This window comes from Acartia tonsa, chromosome 1 (genome assembly GCF_053477335.1).
Source record: "Acartia tonsa isolate MP-2025a chromosome 1, ASM5347733v1, whole genome shotgun sequence".
NCBI classification, from domain to species: Eukaryota; Metazoa; Arthropoda; class Copepoda; order Calanoida; family Acartiidae; genus Acartia; species Acartia tonsa.
In genome coordinates, this window is record NC_137260.1 from 63,449,326 (window position 1) to 63,454,125 (window position 4,800).

At 36.5% G+C, this 4,800-nt stretch overlaps 1 long non-coding RNA gene across 1 annotated transcript; it reads right to left on the reverse strand.

Annotated features, from left to right (window-relative positions):
* Positions 1-3,840: 3,840 nt before the first annotated feature.
* On the reverse strand, positions 3,841-4,422 carry LOC145316298 (uncharacterized). The gene is made up of 3 exons (XR_013878426.1): positions 4,327-4,422; positions 4,032-4,088; positions 3,841-3,865 (listed from the first exon to the last, which is right to left on the reverse strand). It is a non-coding gene; the product is annotated as an uncharacterized LOC145316298 (long non-coding RNA).
* Positions 4,423-4,800: the final 378 nt, after the last annotated feature.

Here is a 4,800-nt window from a genome sequence, read left to right on the forward strand (position 1 = left end):
TCCTTGCAACTACATTATACTATTGGCGGCTTCGCCCCCTAGAGGCCTCTAGGGGCACTTGAGGAGGGTGGAGTTGAATTACATAACCCAACTTTTTTATAATAGATTTATAAAGAAAAAGTAAATTCTTACTTTATTTTTAGGATTATCTAAAGTCGTCTTCTGTGACATGATTCATAATCATATATTTTAATTTGTCTGCATGTGTTTATTGTCTATCTATATAACATGTATGTGAAACTTAGTAAGTCGGCGGACAGAATATGTAGTTAGATTATGTAGTATAGTTCAGTTTTAAGTTTTGGCTTAAAAGTAGAAACATCATTTACTCTTTATTGCTCTGTAAAAGTTAAGAGCACATTTAAGAGAACATTTAAGAGAACATTTATTTAGTTAGTCAGTTGATATTGAGAGTCCTAACACAGAACATTATCTGGTTTGGGTTCGAGTCTTTATTAAGACCAATACAGCTATTTACAGACATCCTACTACTTTAGCTAGTTTGCATAGGCAAATATTCTACCCCTTCAAAGTGCATAGTTAATTAATACATTGTATTAATTAAACAGTCAGTCATCCTGTTGTTTGGTGTCCTGATAATTAGACAGACAGCCATCCTGCTACTTCAGAGTTATATAGCTAATTAATACCTTTGTATTAATTAGACAGACAGCCATCCTGCTACTTCAGAGTTATATAGCTAATTAATACCTTTGTATTAATTAGACAGACAGCCATCCTGCTACTTCAGAGTTATATAGCTAATTAATACCTTCGTATTAATTAGACAGACAGCCATCCTGCTATTTCAGAGTTATACAGCTAATTAATACCTTGTATTAATTAGACAGACAGTCATCCTGCTACTTCAGAGTTATACAGCTAATTAATACCTTTGTATTAATTAGACAGACAGTCATCCTGCTACTTCAGAGTTATACAGCTAATTAATACCTTTGTATTAATTAGACAGACAGTCATCCTGCTACTTCAGAGTTATACAGCTAATTAATACATTTGTACTAATTAGACAGACAGTCATCCTGCTACTTCAAAGTGCATAGTTAATTAATACATTGTATTAATTAAACAGACAGTCATCCTGTTGCTTGGTGTCCTGATATACAGACAGACATCCTGCTACTTCAGAACTTTCCAGCTTAAATAATCAGTAGTTTTGAATTATTAATATATTTAACCATTTCTAAATAAAGTATCAATATATAATCTTATTTACTCAAAAACTGCATTTAATCCAATATAATAAATACTTAAAAATCTGATTGCATTTTGAATTGAATATTAAGTCTACTCTATTATTAACTTATGTAAGTCTGTCTATTTCACATTTGGCGCAGTCTTATTGTGCTACGTGTTATTTAGACCTGCTGCTGAGTTAAGGGTGGGGGAAGTGGTGTTTAATTTGAATTCAATCACTTTTTGAGATTTTTTTTATCTCGGATTTTTCACAGTTTTGTTTTATTTTTTTATATTTCTAACTTGATTTATATTTTAGGTTTCTGTGGAATTTCATTCTTTAACTCTTCTGATCTAAATTTCACGGCGAATCTAGTTCTAGTGCTCGGATATGGCTGATGGAGAAAAAGGAGAGCGGGGTAAAAATGAAGGCAAGCGTGGACGGCCGCCTAAGCGTCCTAGGGAGACTGACAGTCAGGATGATGATGGAACTCCCGAAAATTGGGAGGAGGATGATGCTGTGGCTGAGGATGTTGGTGCAGGTGCTAATGCAGAAGTGGAGTCGGCTCTGGGTGCTGTGGAGAATGATGCTGTGCCTGAAAGTATAAAGAAATATGTTAGGGCAATGATAAAAGAGCATACGTCTGTTAAGAGCCGAGTGGATCGGTTAACCGCGGCGAATAAACGGCTGGAGAATAAGGTGAAAGAGTTCAAAAGTTCAGATGAGCATAAGAAATTAGGTTATGATGTTGATTTGGCTACTATCAAGAAAAAGGTGGCTCAATTGCCACCAGATGGCGACATTGGTGGATTCTTGTATGAGACAAGTTTGGGGGCTAGTGTGGCTACAGCTAAATCGATGGGGGATGATTCATTTAATGCATCTTTTATTAATCGATTGAGTGTGGAGGCTAAATTGGATTCTACTAGTTTCGAGGCTAAGAGGGTAGAGAGTGCTCCTGGACATTTGAAGTTTTCACAGATAGATTTTTTGGGTCCAGCTGGTAATGGTAATTGGATGAATGTACGTGAGAGTTGTTTGACCGAGTATGAGAATCAGTTATTGGATATATTTCCTTTAATCGAGGAAAGGGCTGAAGTGCTTAAGGCTTACAAAAAGGTGGCTGGTGGCAGTGTCAGTCAGCAGACTGTAGAGGGACAGTTTAAGGAGTTTTGTCTGGTAAGGGGTGTCAAGTGGGACAGTGATTTTGTGCGGGATGCTCCATTTTGGGATGGAAATATTGATTTTGAGGATTATTTTTTGTTTTGTGACGTCATGTTATTCCCAGGCTATGGAAGGGTTGAAATTGGAAGAATCTAGGGAGGTGAAATCTAGGCCTGTGATTAGTGAGGTGCATGTATCCAATTTGGCTGACAGAACTGGGACTGGCGATAATAATGCTTGGATTGAGGGAAAGGATGATATCCCTTGGGATCAAGTTGAGAATGTGATTGGGGCTTTGAATTCGAAGGCTAAGTATATGATTTGTTGGTATTGCGGGAAAGAAGGACATATAGTGGCTGATTGTTGGCAGAAGAGGGATGGTAAGCCGCCTGCCCCTGATTCTCGCATAGGTAAGACCAAGGCTAAGTTCTTTCCGGTCAATAATGAAAAGGGAGAGGGGCCTGGAGTGCCTAATAATCGGGTGATACCTGAGCAGTTTCTGAAGAAATCAGTCAATCAGAGGGGGCCGGCTGTGGATTCTGAAAAAAGCAGAGATGAAAAACAATACGAGGCTATGATTGCTGAAATGGCTAGGTATTATCAATAATATCCTATGTAGTAGTGTGATGATTGATTCGATGTATAAACCTTATTTTATATATTGTTTCTTTGTTCACATATATTATATCTAGGTTATATTAGTGTAATTGAATTTTTAAGCTATGTAAAATTTGAAAATTTTTGCTGTTTTGTATTCGGATAATGGCTTTCAATGTTGTGAAGAAGTTTCTGTTTTTGTGGAGGTGCTAGTAACTGTTAATGGGAACAAAATATTATATAATACATTTAGTACAATTAAGTATAAAATTTGGTAGGTATCTAAATAAAGTTTTAATGAATATTAAACCTTTGAGGGGTACTTACTTGTGTTGCAAGGAGTTTGGTGTCTAGTCACGAGGGGCTGGTGTTCTGCAGGCTGTGCATGACATAATACGTTGATCAGTATGATGGCGGCTGGTGGATGGCGGAGGGCTGGCTGCTGTGTTGTAGATTGATGGCTTTGTATCTGAAATTTGAAGTTAATTAATTAAATATATACATTAATTATTTATAACACGACATTGAAATTTTAATCCGACGGAACGGTGGCAGAAGTTACTAGGGCTTTAAAGGGATCGTGAAGTCTTGAAGATAAAGAAAGAAAAATGCCTATTTGCGCGGATTTAGAGTTTTTGTACCAGGAGCTGATATTACAGTGGAGGAATTAGGAATTGTTGATACAGGAAATAATTTTAATTCTTTAATATCTAGAGAAATTTTTGATAAACATGAAATTGGTTTCTGTCCTGCTAAGTTATCAGCCTATTCGGTAGATTAAAAGAAAGTTAATATTATTGGATATGTTGAGTTAAAAGTTAGATTTGTGGGAACCAAGCTGTGTTTACAGAAATATTTTATGTACCTGAGGTAACAGGCGAGTTGGTGAATCTCAGTTCTGATTTCCTGAAGAAAAATAAAATTAATATTTGTTTGGAAGTGGATAAATTTGAATTTCATGGGGAATCTGTTCCTATTAATTCTTGTTTACAATAACAGGTAGTGGCTGAACCTACTCTGTCAGGGATAAAGGAGGGGTTAACGTAGTTAATGCGTCGATAAAACCTATTACCTTGCTTAAAAATGTGAAGATGGGGCACTGTTTTGTCATGGACAATCTGGATTCCACCTGTAAGAAAACAAAAAATGTGTTAAAGAAACCAGAAAAGTTGTCAGGACAGAAAATGCATGAGCGAGTACAGTTTATTATTCAACAATTGAAGTTAGAGGAAAATCAGATGATTAAGGAAAATCCAGAATTGAAACCGAAGATTATTAAAATTTGCAACGCGCCATCCTTGTTTTGTGCTTTGATGGACAAGGTGTTATCCATTTCACTAGGGATGTATGGTTTCTGTATCAGTTACCTGGATGATTTGATTGTGTTTTCGGTTAGTCCAGAGGAGCATGTAGAACATTTGCAGACGTTGTTTCCGGTTCTCAGACAGGGCAACCTGGAATGGAATCTGGATAAGTGTGGTTTACTGGCTAGAGAATGCCACTATCTGGAGCATATTATTAGTGCCGCCAGATTGAAGATGAATCCTTCATATTTGGAACGGATTAAGGATTGGGGCAAGCCTAAGACAGGAAAGGAGTTACAGAAATTTTTGGGATTCACTAATTATTACAAACGGTTAAGTTTGTTTTAATCATAATCTGCTTAGCTTATTTTCCAGGTATATATTTACGTGTCAGCTAGTTGATGCTAAGACTGAGACAGCAGTGAAGGCTATTTTGGAGAATTTTGTACCTATCTATGGTTTATTTTGGAGAATTTTGTACCTACCTATGGTTTATTTTGGAGAATTTTGTACCTACCTATGGTTTATTTTGGAGAG